Source organism: Equus caballus, chromosome 8, assembly GCF_041296265.1.
Source record: "Equus caballus isolate H_3958 breed thoroughbred chromosome 8, TB-T2T, whole genome shotgun sequence".
NCBI classification, from domain to species: Eukaryota; Metazoa; Chordata; class Mammalia; order Perissodactyla; family Equidae; genus Equus; species Equus caballus.
Genome location: NC_091691.1, coordinates 4873497 through 4892213, shown reverse-complemented (window position 1 = coordinate 4892213; position 18717 = coordinate 4873497). Strand labels below are relative to the sequence as shown.

The 18717-nt window shown below is 50.3% G+C and overlaps 1 long non-coding RNA gene across 1 annotated transcript; it reads left to right on the top strand.

Moving 5' to 3' along the window:
* Positions 1-8676: 8676 nt before the first annotated feature.
* LOC106783472 (uncharacterized) lies at positions 8677-16634 on the top strand. The gene is made up of 5 exons (XR_001381265.3): positions 8677-9377; positions 10959-11091; positions 11714-11802; positions 15453-15574; positions 15900-16634. It is a non-coding gene; the product is annotated as an uncharacterized lncRNA (long non-coding RNA).
* The last annotated feature ends 2083 nt before the right edge of the window (positions 16635-18717 follow it).

Sequence of the window (18717 nt, the reverse complement as noted above, 5' to 3'; positions counted from 1 at the left end):
TAGAGTCTCTATAAAACACATCAGAGTGTGAGACTCTCTCACTCCTTGGACATTTAGGGAGCTGGGTTTGGAGGGATGACAGTGATGTCACATGGATTAACAGGAGGAAAGTGAAAATAGGACATGATGATGCTCAAACCACGAGGAGGACTGGCGATTTCACAGACTGGCAAAACCATGGAGGGGACATGGTGGACCGGGCAAGGGGAGGGGCGGAGAGAGCATGGCAGCCTTAAGAAAGTGCGTTTTGTTGAAAGAAGACTTTACAGAGAAAAACAAGACAAGAGGATGCATTAGAGCCAAATTCAAAGGTAGAATCTCCAAGACTGTCGACCAGAAGGAACTGTAGAAAAAGAAACAAGGAAGAGACAATTAAGAATTTTAAATTTTATTTGAACAAAAATCAGACAGTGTTGGTATTTAGTGCAGTAGAAAATAGGGTTATTAGATGATTTTCCGACATGTGGTAATCAGAAACACCGAATTCCAAGTTCAGAAATGTTTGACGCTGGCCTTGTGTGACAGTAAGATGTGATGTGGCATTGAGAGTGATGCCCAGGCACCATGAGCGGCCACTGATGAGGGTAGGGAAACTTAGAAGAGACACAGCTTGGAACAGAACCCTGGGCAGCATCCTCATGAACAGAATTGGAAGAAGAGTCCTAAAAACACATTGCATGAGTTAAGGCTCTCTCTCATTTGTATCCCCTTAACCACGTGTGCAGCATGTTTATTAGTGATGGCGGATCTCCTGTTCCAGGTCCCAAGTGTTGAGGAGGGTGCAGGTTAAGGACAATGTGGTGCCTCTTTGTCTTCCCAAAGCAAGAGTTACAGGGAGCACTGAAGACTATGAAGATGCCTTTGTGACATTTGCAGACCACTACACCCCTGGGGCGGCAGCTATGGGAAGGGTCAAGGAGGGTGCATCCAGCACAGTGTCCCAGGTCAGGCTGAAGTGTCACCATCAGTGGGCACCAAATATAAGTGGGGAATGAAGGAAAACCCGAGCCCCATTGTGATGTGAGATGAAATTTTCAGCCTCCCCCACTCCTCTGATGTCCTCAAGTCAATTTTCTCTCATCCTTAGAGTCGCTCTTTGAAGCTCCTCTGTGATTCTCTCTTCAGTGCCTTCACTGCTCTCATTTGGCAAAGCCCTGCTCTGTGTAAACTGAGCTCTCATCTCCTTTTTGCTGGGATCCTCTAAGCTATCGTGCCTGTAGACAATCAAACGGACTTGCTGACCCATAGGAGACTCTGGGTTCAAGAGCTCTTCTCCCACAAGCGCTCCAAAGGCAAAGCTGCGCTCAGCCCTGCCTCTGCCATCAGTGTCCACTCCATGCCCAGTGGTATCACACCCTCCCCTCCTCCTCACTCCTCTAACATCTCTTCCTCCTCAGGCCTCAGTCCACACTGAGAATCAAGATACTTAGGAGAAAATGATTACCAAGTTCATCTTTCTAATTTGACTGCTTATATTTATTTATAATCCCAAAATAGTGTTTTTCCAATTTTTAAATTATCATTCATACCACTCAGGGGGCTTTGGAATTATGTTCTTACAGCATCTTAAGACACTGAGGACACACAGAAAGGGGATCCCAGGTAAGGAGGAGGGGGTGGGCTGGATGTTCAGGTCACAGGGCATCTGGACAGCAGCTGTGACTTAGTTTCCCCCCACTGCCTGATCTGACGCTCTTAGAGAAATCAAGTGTGGGCTTGTGCAGACTTCCCACCGCACAGTCACAACAGCGTGTCAGGATGGGGGTGATAAACATGCAGGATGGGAGAGGGAGTTCACATTGTGGGTCTCGCTCAGACACACCCCCTATGAAGTCATCGATTTTATCAACTTCAAAGGACTTCTCAGAGTTAAATCCTCATCTTCACATTTTGTCTACATGGTAATTGTGTATCCACAAGGGACCTTGAGCTACAGGAGTCCATGACAAGTCTTATTCTGTCACCTCCGCACCACAAGAACTTCCAACCAGGGGCTCCAGAGCTGCCCAGGAGGCAGAGCTGCAGGCTCCCTCCCCTCCTCAGCCCCAGGGGGAGCAGGCCCACTGCACAGCACAGGGGGACTCAGGGAAGGCACAGCAGGAGACCAGGAGGGACATGATGGCCGTGGGACCCAGAATCACATCCTTGGGGGATTCCCAGGAAGAACTACATTAAGCACTCATGAAGGCAGAGTAGAGGCTGTACTGTTGAGGGGAGAGAGGGATGAGGCCCCGGGAGGCACATGGCACGCCCACAGTGTCCCTGGTGTAGATATCTCAGCACAGGGGTCTGTTGTCCACTTTGTACTTTGGTCACACCTCTGCACACAGGCAGGGTAACTGCTCATCCTCTATCATCCACAGGTGTGACCTGCTGTGATCAGGGGACCTCTTTTCTACCCACACCCACTGGGGCCTCGGATGAAACCTACCAGAGCACAAGGCCTCGGTGCTTATGTGTGAGTCTGTGAGCCTGAGGAAGCGTTCTTAAGGCTACAGTGAGTCACCCCCTGGCCCCATCACACCATCGAGAACTGCCTTGGTAACTGAGTGTGACAAGTGTGAGAAGAGCAGTTACAGGGGTCTGCATCCACCCAAAGGCAGTCACATGCTCTAGACGTAATGCAAGGCTTCTTGGCTCCCATGGGGCTGGAACCCTGGGTGCTCTGCTTGCCTCGAGTGGAAACTGTGCATTTCTACTCTGCTTGGGGGTGGGTGATGAGGCATGGGGGTTGGGTCCTGGGGAGGGGCGGAGGCCAGCAGGAGGGGCAGACATGTCACCTGGGGCAGGAGTCAGGCCACCTCAGCACAGGCCAGCGCTTGGGGAATGACCATGAGTCTGACTGAGAGCCCAGGGATGAAGCCCATCTTCAGCCACTGCACAGAGTAGTCAGGCAGCCAGGCCAGGACAGGCAGCCTCCTCTCCACAGTTGCAGGGGGCAGCAGCGGCCTATGGGGCCATGCAGGTACCTGAGGGCCTGGCCTGACCCAGCACCTTCACAGAAGGAGGCACCCTGAGGTGGGCGTGTGGGGACACAGACCAGAAGTCAAGGTCAGGACTCCAGAGACCCCAGCAATAGGACGGGGGTCCAGGGCATCAGGAGAGGCACAATCTGTCTCCCCTCCAGGGGTCTGAGCCTCCCCCACTTGCTGGTCTGAGAGGAAGCCAACAAGCTGTGCAGAGGGGCCCCAACAAAGGTGGAGCACCCCCATGCTCTGCTCACCGTGCTCCCTGAATGCCCCTGCCCAAAGGCGAGGTGCCTGCTCTCCCTCCATCAACGTCCACCAGGAAAAATATGACCAAAGTTCTCAGTGAGAAGCCTAAGCACAAATCTGACTCAAGATTTCTCCCTGGAGAATTAGTTTTTTGTTTTTTGTTTTTCTTTCCTCCCTGGGGAATTTAACCAGCAGCAGTGTAGAGAGAAGCAAGGGCAGGAGGCACCCTCTTCTGGCTGGCAGGGTGGGGATGGGGGGCTGGAGGCGCTGAGGGTGCTGAGATTTTCCAAGAGCCCACCATGGCAGCCTCCACCCACAAAAGACACTGCAGCGCTGCACGAAGGGCGGTCACTCATCCTGAAGCTGCCGACCCCCACCTGTGGCATCTGCATCTCTAGAGGGGCCCCAGGGTTCTATTTGGTTCTGGAGAACTTTAAAGGGTCCTTGATAAATTCAGGTGCACAGCATCCTCTAAGATGCCAGCTCCCAGTGTTCAGAGCTGGCCCAGGACCACCCCTCACCCCAGACCCCTGCAACACTGCTCTGGGCGGAATCCTGCTCCCAGCCCACTGAAGGCGCTTGACCTGAAGGCTGGGTCTCACCAAGGCTAAGGGCAGCGGGGACCTGCTGGAGACATGGCGGGTGGGGAATGGAGGTCCCAGCGTGAGGCGCCCGCCTCCTGGGATGCCACACCGCACCCCTTGTCCCGCGCTGTCTGCCCCCCACCCCGGGCCCCGCCCGCAGCCCGCTGGAAACTCACCTGGCGCCGTCTCAGCTAGGGGCCTCCGGACACGACCACAGCGAGTCCTCAGGCGTCTGAGAATCAGAGGAGAAATGCGTGGGGTCTAGACTGCGGCGCTCAGGGCTGGGGCCTGCGGGGCACGTGACCGCGGGGCGGGGCCGGGGCGGCCTGCCGGGCTCCGCCGCCTGTCTGGTCCTGGGCTCCGCCATCGTCCTATGCTCCGCCTGTCCTGGGCTCTCCTGCGCGCCCACAAACGTGCCGCTGAACCTCGGTGAGCGCGTCCTGCGGACCCGCTGCCGCCTTGGGCGTCGCCCTCCATGGCCAACTGCTGTCGCCCCCGGAAGCGGCCACTCGTCCCTCCCCACCAGCGGTCAGCTCAGTGCTGACCCAGGGGGCCTTCAGCCCCCACTGCCCTTCCCTCCCAGTCTCCCCTCTGCTGCCCCCAGATGCTTCCTGGTCGGCTCCTGGGAGAGGAGTGCAGGGGAAGGACCTTCTCAAACCCTTTCTCTCTGACCCGGGTTGGAAGGCTGGCCAAGGCCGCCGCAGGAGAGACATGTGATCTCTCCTGCCTCCTCAGTCAGCAGCATCTTGACTGGGTCTGGCTAGAACCTTCCACAGCACCTGCAGACTGTGATTGCTGGGTGACTATAACTCATGATTTATGAGGCCAGCCGGAAAGATTAAGTATAAGCACTCAGACAATGTAGTAAAACATTTTAAATTTTTCCTGTCACTTACATTACATTAATTTACTTTCATTTACGTTCATTTCATTGATTTACTTTCATTATGTATTTGTGAGAGGCAATTATGTTCTGGTTAAAATGGCCTTTGGCATCAACTACGGATTAATCATGACCTAGTTTTGTCATTACTGGTGGGATAACCCTGAGCACCTTGTTTTCATCTCTCTAGCCTATATTTCCAGCTAAGTAAGTTGGAGGAAAAGGTAATTATTCTGACCACAAAGCTGGTAGTGAAATTAGACAGTTAAGACAGTTAGACAGTCTGTCCGCTATTTAGTGCTGCTGTTTGCACACAACAGACCCTCAGTAAGGATTAGATGAAATTTTCACCGGAATTTATGAAAAAGCAATAAATAAATTATAGTGGAAATCTGATTCAAGCTTCTACTTCTTCCTAACCACTGAGAAACTGGGAATCCCAAATGAAACCTCATTGATGTGGTCCCAGAATTTCCAATTCCCTCAAAAGTAAAACTCATTGTCCTTATGAAGCTGCCAGCCCTTCCTGCTCTAACAACCCCTCCCCTCCTCACACAGATCAGGGCTGGGCACCCGACGCACTGAAGACAGTGTGTGGAGGAGACAGTGCCATTCCGTGTCTCACAGACAGCGGGATCTGCTGACCTCTGTCCGTTCTTGACCCTGACAGGATTCCTCTGGGAGACAGCGGGTGTGTGAGGCCCTCATCAGTATCTGCACACACGCCCAAACTCTGCTCACCTCTCCTTTCAAAGATGCTCCTTCAGTGCTGTCTCCACTGTGTCCAACGCCCTGTGTGCAGCTGACCACAGGGAGCCCCTGGTGTCTCCCTCAGCTTCCCCTCAGTCCACCCCTGACTCAGACTGATGTGAGAGCTCAGTGATGGTTCAGGGGACCTGGAGCTGGCGGCAGCACTGACCATTCTCGTTGCTGTTCTGTGTCCCGATCTGCATTCGCTGCTCTGGCTTCCTCATCCCGTGTGCTCTTCCCTCCAGGTTGGTGAGGGGGGGACATGATGGCACCTGTCCAGGCAATGACAGTGACACACAGAGCAATTCAGCAGCATCAACATGATGCATGGCCACTTTTTGAAAGAGCCAGGTTTTCAATCCAGTTTTGTTTGTTTCTATTTCTAAATCATAGACAAGACCTTTTTCAACTCCCCTCCAGTGATGGGTGAGTTGTGGGAATTGGGGTAAGATGAGTGAGAATCATAATTTGCCCCCTGGGAGGGTCTAGGGGGGAAGCAGTTGCTGGGTCCTTACTCAGCCCTGTGAGCACGAGACTCTGCCCAGCCCAGACAGGACACAGCTGCAGGGTCCCCATCAGCACAGGACGCTCCAATGCCCCAGCCCTGGGGAGTTTGGGAGACTACACAGCAGGGGGCACCCACAGTGCAGACCCTGGGGAGACCCACGGCGCCCCCTCCTGCTCCCTGGTCAAACTTCAGCTCTGGGTGGAAATAATGTCAGGGGCACTGGGCTTAGACCTGGTCCCTGTCGCCACAAACATGCACCCTACTGTGAGCCAAGATGCTGGTGTAAGTTGATTATCCAATTTCTCAGAGAGCAAATACTTCCCCAAATCAATAAAGTATTAAAAAGATAACACATTTTTAGATTAAGGTTAAGAGAAATTTTATATTAATAAAAAGGTAAAAGTCTGTCATAGTTCATTAACGATTATCCAAGTCACAGGAGCTGACAAGTGTGGGAAATGGATATCAGAACAGCATCAACCATCTCTCTGACAGCATTGAACACTGAGCTGTCCCACATGCTTTTCCTTCATGTCTTCATTGTGCAATGATGACAAGCATCTGGCACAGGGAGCAGAACAGCAATGTGCTATGGACCTGGCTTATGTATGTTTATGAAGATATATTAAGTATTAATTTGTTCTCCATCATCCAATTAATGAATAAGGACCTATCTGTTAACGCTCTTTGAATAAGAAGAGACTCACAGTCATGGTGGGGTCTCCGAGTCTCACTGTTGGTTGATGTATTTTGGAGCTGAGCCTGCCCCCCATCTTCACAGGCAGAGAGAGAAGGAAAATCTTGGAGGAGTCACGCTAGAGGGATGGAGATAGCCTGGGAGAGGCTGGAGGAGGCTCATGGCGATGAACCACTGGATAGGAGGTCGGGGCCATGGAGCTCCCCCACCTGGTGGTGGTACCATCTCCCCCCTCTCCCTTTCTCTCCTGCTTCGAAGGGCTGAGCCGTTCTGAGCATAGGAGGAGATGTTGGCTGCACTTCCCCATGGGTTTACATCACTGTGTCAGTGTAACTACCCATAACCAGAGCACAGTAATAGTCGGCCTCGTCCTCAGGCTGGGCCCCTGTGGTGGTGAGGGTGGCTTTGTTCCCAGAGATGGATCCAGGGAAGTGATTAGGGACCCCAGAGAGGCGGCTGTTTGTGCTGTAGATGAGTGTGCAGCGAACCTGGCCTGGGGTTTGCTGGTACCAGCTGGGGTCATAACCTGAAGAGACTGACCCAGAGCTAAGGCCACAGGTGAGTGTGACCATCCCTCCTGAAGACAGTGAGAGTGATGGCTCCTGGGTCACCACCATCTGAGAATCCACCCCTAAAACCAACAGGAAAAAGACAGGTGTTGTTATGGGACACAAGGGTCACTCTAAGACCATGCTTTTATGTCTCCCAAGGATGCAGAGACCCTTCATCTTACCTGAGCTGTAAGCGAGGAGCCCGAGAAGAAGCACCGTCCAGGCCATGGTGGGGACACGTACAGGACATCGCCTCCTCAGGCTCCTGGGCTGGAGAGTGACATCCTCAGGGCTTTTTCATGCCTCTCAAACCCATTAGGTGGAGAAGGTGCTTCATGCAAATCAGCTTCCTCTCTTTTCCTGTCCCTGTGTCACCCTTATGTCCCAGGGGGAGATCTTGAAAGGCACAGATGCTGGGAACTCACACAGACCAATGACTGCGCTGTGACTGAGACACTGAGTGATGGGGGCTGATGGCTTTCATCAAATCAGCTCCTCTGCATCCCTGGTGCCTTCAGGATGTAGACTCCAGAATTTCTTCTCTGGAGAGCCTGAGGGCTGAGCGAAGAGACGGGTGTGTTCTCCACCTCCCGGTCCCAGCATCTCGTTCATCTCAAATCCATTCCCATCCCTGGGAAGATTCTTCCTTCCTCAGTGAAATCCCTTCTTGCCTTCTCTGGAGGAGCCTAGGAGTCACTCCTCCCTCCAGCAGCGAGTCCACTGGGAAATCACAGAGCCCATGTCTGGGGTGTGAAGGGACAGGGGTCTCCCCCTGACTCAGTCCTGGACCCTGTCCCACTAGCCGCAGTGGAGCTGACCAGGGCTAGGGTGCTGACTCAGAGGGCTGCACTGCCAGACTTGGGATGGCTCTATGAAACAGTAAATATATGGAGTAGCTTCGATGTAACTGTAGATGTTGAGGGGGAAAGGTCACATTATCTCCATGAAATTATGGGATCCCTCCCAACATGGTATACAACCAAATAGGAATCCACGTGTTCATAATCAGAGAAAATGATAACCCTGCTCCTGAACAAGTGAGCGTGACCATCATGGAGCGTTTTAATCCCCTGCTCCCTTAGTCTCCTGTGGAGCAGAAGGAATGGGAAGGGGCAGGGGGTCTGAGAGGTAAAGGGAAGGCCCAGGAAGATAAACTTCCTCAAGCAGCTGGTAAAGAGAAGCCCCCAAATGGGTGTTGATCACAGTGTGAAATGAAAACATGGTTTGTTATCCATTTCTAAATCTCTAGACTGTTGTCTGATTAATAGAATGTGCATGGTTCTTCTTTCCTTTCTCATCACGTGGGAGGATCAATTTATATCAGACCAAATGACTCATGCTAAGTTGTTTTATGCCTAATAATCAACTAGATGTCTGAGACAGAAGAGAAATATATATATATATTATATATTTAATATGTTTCAAATTTTGATAGGAGAAAATCTTTAAGATAAAAATAAATAATTAGATAATTAAAATATCTGAAAATATAAATGACATCATTTTCCATATATAACTAAGAAATATTACTGAAAAATGAGAAAAAATAGACTAGAAAGACATATTTTCTAAAAACATGACACTTTAAGGGCTAAAGCATTTATTATCCATTTCATCATGAATAAATTGAGAGGTCATAATTGCCAGCATTGTTTCCTGAACTCTGGAGGGAGCCTGAGTGATCTTGGTAAATTGTCTCAGGTATTTGGAAGGCATCATGGTTCAAAACAATTGGGTCCTGCAGAGAAGGTCTGAGTGACAATTCAGAGCCAGCTTTGAATTGAGGATTGGTAAATTGCACGTGGCAGAGCAATCCATGGCCCAGGAGCCCCTCACAGTGCAGGAAGGAGCAGAGAGGAGCTCCCCCTGGTGGCTCTTGGGTGATGCTGCTTGACCCAGGTAAGAGCTCTCCCTTGGCTGTGCTGTCTCTGTCTGAAGGACCAGGCTGATGCTGGCTGCTCATCATGGGCTAGAGGATCAGCAAGTTCCGTGGCCGTGTCTGCAGTAATTCCATCTTTTTCTCCTTTTCTGTGTCAGGGAAGCACCACTGAGAGCTCCAAAATTCCCTCCCTGAATGGGGCAACTGACATATGGTTCAGAATCTCTTCATATCTTGATCTCCCTCCAAAATCCATATTCACCAGCTCCTGCAGACTTGAGTCTGTCTTGATATAGCATGGATTCTACTAGTATGTTGGGCAATTTTTGCATTAATGTCTATAAATGATGGTATCCTATAATTTTCAAATCTGATACTGTTTCTGTTGGGTTGGGTTTCCTATCTTTTTCGAGAATCAGTAAATTAGATTGGACTATGTGCCCTTTAAGTCTTTGGGATACTTCCTTGCATGTGTGATAGAACTCTGCCATGATGCCTTCTGGTTTGGAGTCCATATTAGAGAAGATGTTTCCTCACTCATTTTTCACACACAAACACACACACACACCCCTAGACACTGTGCATGTTGGCATGTGTAGTACAGTCACACACAGGACCCTGGAATTAGGGAGAGAAGGAGGTAGAAAGAATGGAATTACCCACTGCTTGTGCCACATGTCAGGAGAAAAAGCCCCACCCCCACCATCATCCTTCACTTTCCCCCTAATGAAACTCCTTGTTCAGTGAGTGAGGAGGGTGATGAGGGGAGAAATCTGAGTCATGGTGGTGAAGCCCCAGAGTCTTCGTTGCTCAGGTCTACTTGTTGGAACTGTGACTCTCCCGTCTCCAGGCATCTCTTGTCCTGTGCCCAGAGAGCTTCACAGGCCACGTTTCTTCATGCAAATTTGTTCCTGCTGTGTAATCGTGCATCTACACCTTCTTGAACATAAGCTCAGGACAATGTCTCCACGAGATGTAAAGAATGAAATATGAGACTTGGATGTGTGTGTCAGAAACGAGATCGAATGTGGCTCCTGGAGGCCCCAGGTGCAGGAAGTAAAACTTCAATGTGGACACTTGTTGCCCAAGTGTGAAAGACGCATTAGAGTATTTTCCTTGATGGCCTGGGCCAGAACCCTGTCCTCTCAGGAGCAGTCCAACAGCGTCCCCTGCTGGGCTCAGAGCCCATGTCCTATGACACCACCCAGCTGTCCTGGAAGGGGTTGCTGACTTTTGCAGATGGATTTTTTATGATGTCACTGCCCAGGGCAGTAGATTGAGTAAGTCTTCTCTGTGACGTTTGGGGCTGAGACATTGATTTGTTCATGTCACTAATGTCTCATTTGGTTCTCCTCAATGAGGAGGAGAACTCCTGGAAATCAGGAAATCAAAGTTCTGAAATCAGGTGACAGTGAGAAGTATAGCTTCTTTAAGGTTTCAGAGCTCAGAGAATTATCCGCCAACCCCCGGCTGGTACCAGGAGACATACACAGGACTAGGGTGAGATCACGTGGTTCTTCTGAGTCATAAACGCTGTACTTCGGCCCTTCTCATCCACAAACAGCCCCTGTGGAGGCTATTTTCTTTTTGGAAACAAAGTAATTCTGTTTGCATTGAGAGCTAAGTATCTTCCACTTCCCATGGAATGGGAGCTCTTTGTGGTATTTGGGTTGTATTTAGCTCTGTAGCAGTGATAATCAGCCTCATCCTCAGGCTGGAGCCCAGAGGTGGCCAAAGAGGTTCTAGTAATAAATGTGGATCTCAAGAATCAGTCTGGAACCCCTGGAAGGTCCCCACTGCTGTCCTAGGTCACACAAGTAGGGGCTCTGCATGAGAGTCCTTGGTACCATTGCCATGGTGACACCCAATGTCTCTGCTGCTCCCTGTGCAGGAGAAGGTGACCTTGGATCCGGGCCCATCAGGAGCTTCACAGGAGGAGTCACACATGCACACACTGGGGAGTCCCTGCGCCTGATGTTCACAGCCCCGCCCCACGCCCTGGGTTGTTGGAAAGCTCCAGTGAGGTATGAGAGGAGAGGTGGACACAAGTCATAGCTGTGGGCTCAGGGAAACCCAGTCATGGAAGGCTCCTTGGGTCCTGAGTGGTGTCAGCTGTAAGGTCTTATCCATGGACCTACTTCACCCAACTCCTCTGGAGCAGGCTCGGCATTTTCCAGCATTCTTTGAGCATCCCCCACCCTCTCATGCCCCATAAAGAGGTTCCCTGGACACAAGTCCCAAACTGCCCCTTTGACTAATGCCCCTCTCCCTGACTTTACAACTGAAGGCTCCGGTGCCCAGTGAGGGTTCCAGGCTAGCTCTGTGCCTGGAATTCCCCCCAAGCTCTTTCCTCACTCAGCACCTCACATCGCGGTGTGTCATCCCTGGGACACAGTGAGCCTCGCTGCCCCTGGGCACAGGAGCCTGGAGGATGGGAAGGCCTCTGACCCCTCACAGAGCACAGTCCATTCTGTGCTGGTCTGTCCACCTGTCTTCAGGGTCCCTGGACTCTGATGACAGTAAAAGCTAGGGAAGTCTCATTTTCCTTATTTCAAGAGAAAAAAAATCTTTGGTTCTATTCCACATGAATAACCAGGCAACATTTCAGTGTCATCATGAATTTTTTCTTTTTATTTTTGTGTTTAGTTTTCCTGAGACTTCAGAAACATGGAATGAAAAATTGGGAGTGGATGCACTATGAAACAGAAGCACTTCCGAAGGTCATTTGTATACGTGTGAGTTACTTTAAAACTTAAAACCGTCATGGAACAAGACACTGAGCAGGCCCAGGTTTTTGTCCCAAATTCCCCATCTCTGTGCGCCACTGTGAGAAACACTACTGTGCCAGATCTGATGGTAAGAGTCAGCCTCGTTCTCAGGCTGGAGCCCAGAGATAAGCAAAAAGCCTGCATTGGCCGAGGCATCTTTGGATCCAGAGAAGCAGCTGGGATCTGCTGATCCCAATCACATGCTTGACCAGCTCAGGAGGATCAACCCCCTGCCTAACACCCTTCAGTAACTCCTCACTTCTGTTTGCATAAAACTCAACTCCTCAGCTCCCCTAAGGTGACTTCATGGTCTGGTCCCTGCCCCCTCCATGGGCCACCTCCCAGCCCCTCTCCTTATTCTCAGACCTCTAGCCTCCCTCACTTGCCTGTAGTTTCAAAAGTGGGCATTCCTGTCCCTTTCATGGCTTCCAAGCCAACTCGTCTTCTGTCTATTGGGAATAGATGGGCTTAAACTTGAAATCATGGTGAAAACACACATTTTGGCAACTCTGAGTGTCTCTTAGCAGGACATACCCACAGTACCAGACAGGAGTAGAGAATTTAAAAACTATATTGTGGACAATTTTGAAGTTCCACAAACTACAGAGAATGAGTCAAAGAACAACCTGCACCCGTCACCCAACCTCAAGTGTCATCAATAGAACTCAACTTCTTTAATCTCCAACGCTTCTCTATCACTCATCCTAATACCTAAATATGAAAACAAATTCCAAACACCGTACCAAATCATCGGTCCATGCTTCAGCATGCACATGCATTTTTACTGTCCCAAAATCCTTGGACATTAAAGCAATGCGTCATGACGACTCTCACATAAATGTATTTGCATTGTCATCTCCTGAATGGTTAGCTTATTTGCTTGTTGTACTGACTGAGAAAGTGAAGGAAGAGCAAGGCATCCTATGTTCTGCAGCCGTGAGGTTCATGGATGACAAATTTGAGTAGAAGAAAGTCCAGACCAGCACGTCCATCCTCAGACAATCTACTATGGGTCTCCATTCATGCACTTCAAGAATCGTGTCTTTTTTGGACACTAAGATTTCAAACCCATCATTCTTCCTTCGTGACTTTTCCCACCTGGTTCCACTGGCGGATTTGGGACTAAGGTGTTGCATATTAAATTTCATTCAGCATATGGTGGATTTTGAACTGTTGTATTTAGTATTGTGTGACAATCAATTGTCTCACAGGCTCTTAGTTCAGTGAAATGTGAGCAGATGTTCAAACAACTAACATGCACTCGGCAGTTTATTTGCTCCTGGGGGTCATCTTCTGTCCTCAGAATCGCTCCACCATCCACTGGATGCTCCTGTCTGCTGTCTTGTACCCACAATACAATGCAACCTCCAAGGGTACGTGACTCTGTCTGTTTTCATTCATCTTTGTATCCCATGCTTGAAAAACGCTCACTAAGAGAACAGATGAAGATGGATCTGTTACATCTTCATGTGCATTGTGTAAAACTTTAAAATATTAATTGCACATCTATTCTGGCTAACTGTGTGCTCCACACTCTGGTTGAGAGGAGATTCCGTGTGATTGGGTCACAGGTTCTCTGGCCTCATTTGAGTCTGTGCACCTGTTTTGTGTAACAGATGGGAAAGCGGAAGCACAGAGAGTGACACATCCAGCCTTCTGTCCAGTTGAATGTCGGGAACAGGACTCAACGTCAAAGGCCTCCTAAGAGCTGAGAATATGTTCTTCTAACCCAGAGGGTCCAAAACTGGAGTGATTTGGACCCCATCCCCAGGGCATTCTGGGGAATGTCTGGAGGTGTTTTTGTGTGTCATGACTTGGAGAGTAGGGTGCTGTTATCTGATGTGCGGACCCCAAAGGATGTTTGTAAACATCCTACAATGTAAAGAACAGCCCCCAGCACAGGGAATGACCCAGCCACATTGTCCGGAGTGCCGCGGTTCAGAAACCCTATTTGAACCAAATCACCTCCATGAAATGATTGCAAAGGACGTTGGAAATCATCCATCAAGACATGGGGGGAAATTTTGGAAAAAAAAAATAGATTCATAAACATGCAATCTCAACATGGATATTCCAGCAGGAGACGAGAAAGAACAACTATCTCTGCTGGGGACAGCTTGAGGGCAGACCCAGCATGGGGAGGCTCTGGGGAACTTTCATCTCACTGCCCCACGGGTCTGGAGCACTGTGCGCTTATAGCTGCTGTCATCAGACTGACCGGAGTAGTCGGCCTCGTCCTCAGGCTGCAGCTCAGAGACGGTCAGGCAGGTGGCATTAGGGGAGCTGGCTATGGAGTCAGAAAACTGATCAGGAACCCTGGAGGCTCCTTTGTCACTCTTGTAGATTTCGGTGATGGGGGCACTGCTGGTAGCAGTGCACATATCTGCTCCCAATGTAGCCACTGCTGTGGGTGCAGGAGATGGTGGCCTCCTGCCCTGGAGACTCCAACACAGAGCTGATCTGAGTCAGCACAATCTCAGCCCAAGACCTTGCAAAGAGGGAGCAACACAGAGATCAGTAAGGACAGGACAGACTCTGTTGCCAGGAAAGAGAAAGAGGTCATCATGCCAGGAGACCTCCAGGTGTCCTCCCAGAATTCCCTGGAGGCAGCCACTTGTGCAGTGAGCTATATGGGTGAGGAGGAGTGGAGCCCAGGCCATGGTGGAGATGCCCCCAGACTCTGCTTCCTGAGTCCCACCACCAGGCCTGAGCCCACCAACCCTTCTTGTATGTTACCTGTATTCTCAGGGTGGGAGGTCGCCACTCGAATCTTCCCCTTTCTGGAGGCTGTGGGTGCCCCTCCTTCAACGTTAGCCTGGCCTGCATCTACTAAAAGGAGGGTGTAGGAGAGGAAAGGGCTTCTCCACAAGGATTACACAGGAACACTTCCAAGACTCAGGGGAGAGAGGAGCTCAAAGCTGAGGACCTGGGGAGCACCACGCCCTCTGGTGGATGTTCCACAACAGCATATTCTCGGAATCATTTAGCCCCTCTGCTGTATTTTTCTGTGAACTCGACTAAGTGCCCCAAAGTGCTGAACAAGGACCACAGCTGGCTGCTTGAAACGTGTACAGTTCGCAGCCTATGTGAGCTGTGGACACTGCTCATCCCACAGCTCCTGGTCACCCTGTGGACAGACCTTGCGTAGTTTCACACACTGCACATGGATCTTAGGGTTCAGCAAAGATGAGAGGAACCCCATGCTGATTTCTAGATGTTTTCTGTGAAGGGCGTTCCTCTCCAGAACTCATCCCCGCAGCTCCCAAGAGCCTCGGATCCCTGAGCTCAGGTCTCCGGCTGCTCCACTCGGTGAGAGGCTGTGCGCTGCCTCAGCTCCCCTCTCTGCTCCAGGGGCCAGGCTGTGCATCACACAAAAAGGGTGGGCTGATGATACAACTTGTACCATTTTTCTCCTCACAAAAATAATAATCTTGTTCTGCCTGCTGTCTAATGTTTGAAAGAACTTTTATACATGTATCTGTTTTTCCAGTTGTTTGCAATGGGCAGTTAAATCATTTTTCAGTTATTCGAACACGGTTGCAACTACTTGTGTTTTTAAAATTTCATAAATGCTAGTTTCCAGAGATCTTACTCTGAATCTCACTTTTTTTATTAAGACATCTGTGTTTCCTGAAGATGCGTGGATCTGTTTGAGAACTGAGCTCACGATGTGACTGCTGCGTGGCGCTTGAACAGCCCACCGTGAGCCCACTGCGCGCACAGGCCTCCTCCTGGGCAGGTAATTGAGTTCCATCGATTTCTGTGTGGTTGGTTGTTCTGTTTCATTTCTGCAACCACTGCATACTATTTAAATTATCTGTGTGTTCATATAGATCTCGATATCTAATCATTTATAGCCCACTTCCTTTTCATTTGTTCGCAAAATGCTCTAGGCCATTCTTGGACTTAACTTTTTCCACATAAATATTAGAAAAAATGTCAAGTTTCCCGAATATTCTGACTGATACTACACATAATTATTATATTTATATATTAAATAAGCATACACTTCATATTTTTGATATTAATCATTCTCAGCAACGTCTATTTTTACATTTACTCAGGTCGTGTTTGATCCCCCCGTTGGAATTTTGATCTTTTCCCAGAGCGTCCGTGTGCCTTCTGTGTCAGATGGTTGTCTGGGGTCTCTGCGGGCCTTGTGGTTAATGAAGACGTTGCTGTGTATGCAGAGAGAAGGGGCTGCACTCAAGCTCCACCGGAGCCTGGTTCCCAGCGGAGCGGCCTCTGCTGAGGCGTCAGAAGACACACGCTGGGCCTGGGGCTTTACTGAAGAGGTGACTGAGTGTGAGACACGCACAGAAATGACTCTATAGGCGGTCCTGGAAAAGAGTGTGAGCCCTGAGGCTTCAGTGCCTGTCACAGGCAGGGTCCACAGGACATCCCAATCTTATGGTCCTCACGTGGGAAGGTGGCCTCATGCTGCCAGTTGCCTCTGAGAGGAATGTTGTTCCTGAAGAAAGGTTTTCTGCTGTGTTGAGGTGAACAGGCTAAGTGTGTGATTTTAGCAACAGCTGAATCTAAAGTTTCTCAGTGTCAGCGATCTGTGGAAAGGCCTCAGAGCCTCTGCTGCTCATCACTGGTGAAAAACAACACAGCACATGAAAAGAGGCTCAACACCATGGGGCATAAGGGAAATGCCCGTCAAAATGCACTGAGGTATCACTCCCCCCAGACTAGAAGGGCTATGATAACAATGAGAGACAATAACAATTGTTGGGGAAGATGTGTGGGAATCAGAACATGCAGATGGTGTTGGTGGAAATGTAAACCAGTGCGGCCATATTGGAAAGGATCTGACGGCTCCTCAGCACTGTGATGTAAAGCCCCACACGTCGCAGCAATCCCGCTCCTGGGTGCATCCCCGGCAAATGAAGACACATATTCACCAAAACCAAAGCAAACAGGACTTGTACCTGAACGTTCCTAGCAGCATCGTGCATACTAGCGAAAGATGACAAACAACTCAAATGCCCATCAACAGGTGAATGCATAAACAAATGGTGGTTTGCTCACACAATGGAGTATTATTTGGCGATTAAAAATGGACTACTTTGTCATGCCACAGCATAGATGGACATCAAAACTCTTATGCAAAAGAAATAAGTGAAATAAGGTGGTCACAAAGGGCCACATATTTTCCTGGTTCCAGCTACATGAAATGTCCAGAATAGGGGAATGTATGAAGACAGACAGTGGATGGGCGGTTCCTTAAGGCTGAGCAGAGAGTCAGGAAGAGTGATCTCAAATGGGTGGGGACGTTCTCTGAGGGAGGATGGAGATGATCTATAAGTAGATTACAGAGACAGTTACACAGCCCTGTAAATATGCTGAGCACTACTGTAGACATTACACTGGGGAGCTTTATGACGTGCAGACTACATCTCAATAAAATTATAAACAATGTGAGACTGAGCTTCTGCCACTGACTCTTTAAAGTTGGTCTGTGTTCAGAGTCAGACCCTCAGATGTTGACACTCTAGGATGGGCCACAGTCAACCCTGTTTGTAAGAGGCAGTGTGGAGGTGATCACAGGGAATGGGGCATGTTTTGGTTTCAGTTCCCCATGGGTCCGGAGCACTGTGTTATTGCTGATGCTATCATCCCATGCTGAACAGTAATAATCAGCCTCATCCTCAGGCTGGAGCCCAGAGATGGTCAGATAGGCCGTGTTGCCAGACTTGGAGCCAGAGAACCGAGCTGGGATCCCTGAGGGGCGAGAACTTCTGAGCATCACAGTTTTGGGGGCACTGTGAGAAATTTGGTACCAGCCCACATCAAATATTCCAACGTTGTTGCTATTTCCAGCGCAGGAGAGGGTGACCTTCTGTCCCACAGACCCAGACACTGAGGCTTCCTGTGTCAGCCCAGACTGCGCCCAGGACCCTGGACAGAGGAGGTACAGACACGGAGAGTTGAGACTGGGGTTATTGCCCACAGCATGAGCACAAAATTATGGTTAAAGAGCAGCCAAATTGTCCCCCATAATCACTTCTCCTGCTTTCCAAAGCCAGTCACCTGAGCAGTGAGTGAGGAGGGCGAGGAGGAGAGGGGTCCAGGCCACGGTGGAGACACCCAGGTGCTGCTTCAGAGCCTCAGGAGTGAGGGAACTGCAGAGTCCTCTAATCTCTCCCCTCAGGAGAGCAGAGAGGGCCCCTTCATGCAAACCACCCCCCTCCCCTGGAGTGCCTGGGCCCACATTTGGTGGAAGCTGAGTATGGGTGGGGCTGGGGAGCCTCTCCTGGGGCCCTGGGAGCTCCCAGCTGCTGGGCCGCAGTAAGCACAGAGCAGAGGCACAAGGCAGGGCTCCAGGCTCTGGGTTCCCAGCTGAGATCGCCCCACAGACCCTCCGGACAGGCCCACAGCGCCCCCTGCTGTCTCAGAGCCCAGATTCACCTGTGACTGGGATGGATACCCCTGGGCTGAGCAAGGGGAGAGAGAGACTCTGGACTCTGCCCTGCCTCGCACCCCACCCATCCCCACACAGGGGCCGCCGGGGCTTCTCGTCCCCAGGGGGCTCCTTGCTGTGCTGCAGGTGTCACCGCATCTTTTCCTTACTTCAAAAATGTGGCCTCTTCAGTATAAAGTCACCCCTCTGCCCCTTCCACCGTTAGTTAATTATGTGTTGGGGCCATGGGTGACTGACCCCTCAGAGAGACCGTGTCCTGCAGCCAGTGAGCAGAGGGCAGAGGGCAGAGGGCATTAACCCTCCTCCACACCCTCTCTGTGGGGGACCTGAGGTGACCAGTTCCTCTCTCCCTCATCACAGGTCACTTCCAGCCACGGCAGGCCAGTCTCCATAACCTTCTTTACTTGTCCCCTCCTTTGCCCTCAGTGGGGCAGGGGTCCATTAATAACCACACA